Consider the following 6,000-nt stretch of genomic DNA (forward strand, 5'->3'; position numbering starts at 1 on the left):
CAAACCCACTCCTCGCATAGGTTTGGGCTAGTACAGCTGTAACACTTTTTGCTTTACTGCACAAATACTGACCAGAATAAACATGCCTTTTTCTCTCACACTGACCAATATAAACATGCCATTTATTTCATACAAGATGCTTTTATATGTCTCCCAACAAAATGTAAAAAACCTGCATCCGTTGTTCCTATTTACCACAACCAGTGTGTGAAGATAAGGAGTGCATTTGTTATTACTGTACCCCATGCCGGAAACTGTTGTTAAACTGACCCGGGACAGTTTTAACACTAATTTAACACATTACAAATAAGACACATTTTATACTCTGTCTAATTCATGCCAGGGACTTTTTGAACCAGTTCTTGGTTAGGTTTGGAGATTTACAGCTCTCTACTGCCCTCTACCTGCCAATGGTTGGTACCGCTTGTTTGAAAATGAAACATTGTGATGTCAATAACTGAATGCAGGCTTGTGAGTTCACAATGACCTTAGGTAATGGTCATTAATCAATAGTATAAATTAGGTACTTACTCAAAGACACAAATAAGTTGCAATGTCAAAAAAAGATGTGTTTGCATTTTGTAATTCAATTATGTTTACATTTTTCAGAAGAAAATGTGAGAGGTAACATATGAAGATATCAGCCAAATTCTCTATGATATTCTTGTTCTTGAGTTCTCTCCTAAGTACTCTCTCTGTCTTTCTCTCTCTCTCTGTGTGTGTGTGTGTGTGTGAACGAACAACCGAAGTCAAGCCCGTATTCTGACAGCTGTAACCATAGTGACAGTGACTAACATAAATATCAAAGATACTTGTCACCATGTTGGCGCTCGTGAGTCGCGCGAATGGTTTGAACATTCTCGTGCTATTGCCCGTGTAACGGTGGCTGATAGATAGCTGTGCAATGTGTATAAATCTCACTCTCCTGACCTCGATAGGTGCACTAGCGACTGACGCTACAGGCGGTAGCCTTTAGCCTCCTTGTTAGCGCACCCGCCTTCCACCGGTTCGAGTCCTGTACAGAGCAGGTAGAAGAGGAGCATAACACCCTAATGTCAGACCCTCCGCGTGGCAAAGGTGGCACACATGCCCTCGATTGTCGACTCCTAGGCAAGCCTTTTAAACGACTCCTCGATGTACATGCAGTCTGTTCCCTAACCCACACCCCGCGTTAGTGGTACAGCACACAGCAAATTGCAAATTGATGTCAATCACTCTAGTCACAATTTAGAAAATGTCAAATTGAAGAAAAGGAGCGAAAGGACAATTATCCATCTTGAAGTAACCGGAAGAAATGAAAAATTAACGTTTCAACCGTTTTTCTATTTTTGCATTTGGATTGGTATGGTGCGAAAAATGTAAAGCTTTACAACCATATTAAATTGAAACCCCAACAAAATGTAAGCATTTTTAAAACAATGCCTGTATTTTTTTTAATTAGTGCAATTCAGTGATTATTTTTCCAAAGACATTTGTCATTAATATACTTCAATATTCAAGTTCTCTTTCATCATCTCGTGTTCGAGATCCACCTATGGGAAGGGCATCGGTACCTGACCTCTGCAGAAGCATCCAATTGCACCAAGTCTGGCTAGACAGACAGAAGGGCGTGACATATGCTCGGTAAGGACCCACCCCCTTACCTAAGAGCATATAATGACCTGCACGCGCTGCTGCTCCTCAGTTGACATTCGCTTCTCGTGACCTCTGTTTTCTCTCAGCTCGGTTGGATTTTGACTTTCACTAATTTGTCTACAGGAGGACACATCGCTCAGATCAGCCTCCGCCAGACGTGACTGTCTTGTTTCAGCCAGGTTAGCTGTTTCTTGTTTATTGCAAGCTGCCCACGCTCGCTTTAACTACCACCAGGCTGCCCGCCTTTCTCTCTCACCACTTCCCCTGCTCCACACAAAGTATTTTAGGACTTCCTCCGGGGTCAGCCTATCGCATGCCTGCCTGGCCGCGTGCAGTGCCCTCATCGCAGCCAGAGACCCTCATCCTTTCTGTGTCGTATGCATGGGTCTCAAACACGCAGAGGAGGCTCTAGAGTTTCCGGAAAACTGTAGCCACTGCCTGGCGCTGCCTAAAAAAGTCCGGTGCCGGAGGCTCAAGGTCGCCGCTACCCAGTGCACCGACCTTGAACTCGCCGACTCCGATGGGGGAAACCATGATGACGACGCGCTCCTGGGTCCCTCCCAGGGCGCAGCCTCTCTTAGCTGGGCCGATCAAAATAACCCGGCGTTCCCTGAGTTCATTCTCTCAGGGGACCCCTCGTTCACTAATGAGCCGGCTGGTTCTGGTGACGAAAATGATGCGGGCCTTCTCGAGGGTTCGGAGGACGAGGACACCATCCCGTCTTCAATGACTCCCCAGGCTAACGCCCCCACGGCCCTCCCCAGTCCGTCCACATCGAGGTTTGTGAGCGAGCGACCGCTCGCCTCAATATCGAATGGCCAGCCCTACAAAGTGCCACTGACCAAGAGAGGGACATGTACGACGGGAAACTCGTGGGACCCCCTCCCGGCCCGAGAAAACAACTTCTCCCCGTCCTCCCTGCATGCGCAAAGCATATGAGGTATTTTTGGGGGGACCCGCTTGACCTCAAACACGGTCTTGTGGGCCTCGAAGTGAAGGATATGACGGCCAATGGCATGGGTGACCCCCCCCCCCGCCATCGAGCTCTCTATTACCAGACACCTTAATCCCCCTCAAGGTGGCCTACTTGCCCCCCCAAACCTGTTCTCCCCAACAAAATGGACCAATTTAATGCCTCCATACACCAGGCTTCTTTCAAAGCCTCGGCCTTGGCTGTCAGGGCCCTCAACGTCTCCTCCCTTCTCTCACATACCAGGCTGAACTCCTGGTCGACATGGGGCAGCAACTAGAGAAAGGGACCCTCACACCCTCTCTGTGGAAGGAGATTGTCACAGTCAATGACCTTGTTCTCCGTAATGCCTGTCAAGCTGTCCAAGCCTGCGGGCGCTCTATGGCTTTCTCAGTGGCTGGAGAACGTGCGCTTTGGCTTAATCTGTCGGGCCTCCCTGACAGTGTGAAGCGGCGCATTGCGGGTGCCCCTGTAGAGCCTGGCCAGGCTCTCTTTGGCCCTGCCGGCGTTTTAATGCAACAGCGTTGCGACGACAAGAAAAAGGAGGACAAAGTGCTCAAATTATACCTTCCTAGGAAAGCGGCACCGCAGCAGGCGCCCCCCGCGCGACCACCCAACCCCCCCTGCCTCGGGGCGTCCTTTACAGCACCCGGTAAGGCAAAGCCTCGCAATAAGCCACCTCCTCAGCAGTGTAACCCATCCTCTGCTAAGCCCTGGGGTAGAATGTCTTTCGCTGCGGCCAAGAAACCCCCCAACTCTACCCCCTCCGACCCTAAATGTAAGCGGCCGGCCTGATGCACGGCCTCGGGGGGCTTTGAGTCCACGTTCTCGGGCCACCAGCTCCCCGGACTCTTATTCTACCCTCCTAGCTCACAAAAAGTGGAGGTTTTCACTCGGTGAGGTCAATTCATCAGAACAACTGGTTCACATCAGTCGATCTGAAAGATGCTTTTTTCCACATCAGTGTCTACCCCCCGCACAGGAAATGTCTTCGTTTTGCCTATCAGGGCATATGCTACGAATTCACAGTCCTCCCTTTCGGCCTCTCGCTGAGTCCGAGAGTGTTCTGTCTATGTGCGGAGGCGGGCTTAGCACCGCAGAGAATAACAGGTCTAAGGATCCTAACATACATAGACGATTGGTTAATCATTGCCAATTCCAGGGAGAAAGTGGTGCAAGACACTCGCCGTGTGCTCACGCACATCACATCACTCGGGTTCAGAGTGAATGTGAACAAGAGCAAATTTACACCTGCCCAGATTGTTATATTCCTGGGTCTGGAGCTGAATTCAATCTCCATGTGCACGCGCGCCTTTCACAAGAACGCGTTCCCTCTCTAATGAATTGTCTATCACAATTCAAGGAGGGGATGAAAGTGCCATATTGCACATGTCTTAGATTACAGGGTCTTATGGCATCAGCTATTCAGGTTTTGCCTTTGGGCCTTCTGAGAATGAGGGCATTCATGAGGTAGGTTTTATCCCTCCACTTCAGCCCATTACGCGACCTCTGCCGCTCTGTTAGAGTGACGCGCTCATGCACAGCAGCCCTGCGCCACTGGAGGAGTGCAGACATTTACGCACATGGGACCCCTCTCAGGGCTGTTATGTTACGAAAAGTGGTAACGACAGACGGATCCTTAACAGGGTGGGGAGCCACTCAGGAGGGCAGGACGGTGAACGGTTCGTGGCCGAGCGAACTTCGTTCAGCCCACATAAATTATTTGGAGCTCATGACTGTATGGAAAGCTCTGAATCATTTTCTTCCCCACTTGCAGGGGCATCATGTGCTAATTCGCTGCGACAATACCACAGCAGTGGCACACATCAATCGCCAGGGCGGCATGCACTCGCCCAAGCTTCATGCCCTAGCTCACAGGCCTTTAGTGTGGAGCAGGCACTTCCTATCGTTACGCGACCCATGTTCCAGGCATTTTGAACAGGGGCGCGGACCTTCTGTCGAGGGGGAACCCGCTCTACAGAGACTGGCGACTCCACCCCCAGATGGTGGGCATGTTGTGGGAAAGATTCGGACAGGCGAACTTCACCTCGCGCGAAAACTCGCATTGTCCTATGTTCTTCTCCCTAAAGGACTAGGACGCGCCCCTCGCCGTGGAAGCACTAGCCCACCCGTGGCCCATAGTGCTGCTCTACACATTTCCTCCCCTGTGCCTGTTAATAACTACCCTGGCCAGGGTGAGAGAGCAGGGCCTGTCCCTCATTTTGATTGCACCCAGGTGGCCCAAGGCACCATGGCTGGCAGAGATAATTCCTCTTCTGCATGCCCAACCGTGGCCCCTCCCTCTACGCACAGACCTGTTGTCTCAGGCGAATGGGGAGATATATCACCCACATCTGGACAGGGTGGCTCTTTGGGCTTGGCCTGTGAGAGGACAAATTTAAGCTCGATGGGGCTTCCCCCACAGGTGGTTGCCACTATACAGAATGCTAGGGCCTCCTCCACAAGGTCCCTATATGACTGTAAGTGGCAAGTGTTTGAAGGGTGGTGTGATGGGCGTGGTTCCACATCATATCAGTGTTCAGTCTCTGATATTTTGTTTTTTTTACAAAACCTTATGGATAAAGGCAGGTCTTTTTCTACTATTAAGGTCTACCTGGCATTTTGGGTTTGACGGCTGAACGGCTGGGCAGCACCCCCTCATTCGTAGATTTATGAAGGGTGCCTGCCGTTCTCTCCCAGTTACTAGGAGAACTGTCCCTGAGTGGGACCTCTCCATGGTGCTGGAGGCTTTATGTAAGCCACCTTTTGAGCCCCTGGGAAGCATTTCCCTAAAATTACTGTCTTTCAAGACAGCGTTGCTCCTGGCCTTAGCATCAGCTAAACGTGTTAGTGACCTGCATGTACTCTCTGTTCATTCCTCGTGCACTAAATTCTCTCTTAGTGGAGATAAGGTTTTCCTTAAGCCTAACCTGGCCTTTATGCCAAAATGCTTCCCAGCATTTTCACCCTCCTCCTTTTTCATCTGCGGAGGATCTGAGGCTGAATGGTCTGTGTCCGGTCCGTGCCCTACGGGCTTACTTGGATAGGACCAGTGCTTTTCGGAAGAGTAATCAGCTCTTTATCTCTTGGGCCCCCCCTCACTCAGGGAATCCCATTTCTAAGCATCACCTCTCGCATTGGTTTGTGGAAGCTATAATTTTGGCTTATGAATCTAGGGGAGTGCTGCCTCCAGAAGGCATCAAAGCCCACTCCACGAGGGGCATGTCTGCCTCTTGGGCTCTGTTCAGGGGAGTTTCATTGCAGGACATCTGTTCTGCTGCCACCTGGGCTTCTCCCCATACTTTTGTACGTTACTACCGGCTGGATGTAACTAGGACCCCGGTAGCTCATTCTGTCTTGTGGGTGGGTTCTTCATAGCCCCTCCCGTTAGCTCC

This window comes from Xyrauchen texanus, chromosome 2, assembly GCF_025860055.1.
Source record: "Xyrauchen texanus isolate HMW12.3.18 chromosome 2, RBS_HiC_50CHRs, whole genome shotgun sequence".
NCBI classification, from domain to species: Eukaryota; Metazoa; Chordata; class Actinopteri; order Cypriniformes; family Catostomidae; genus Xyrauchen; species Xyrauchen texanus.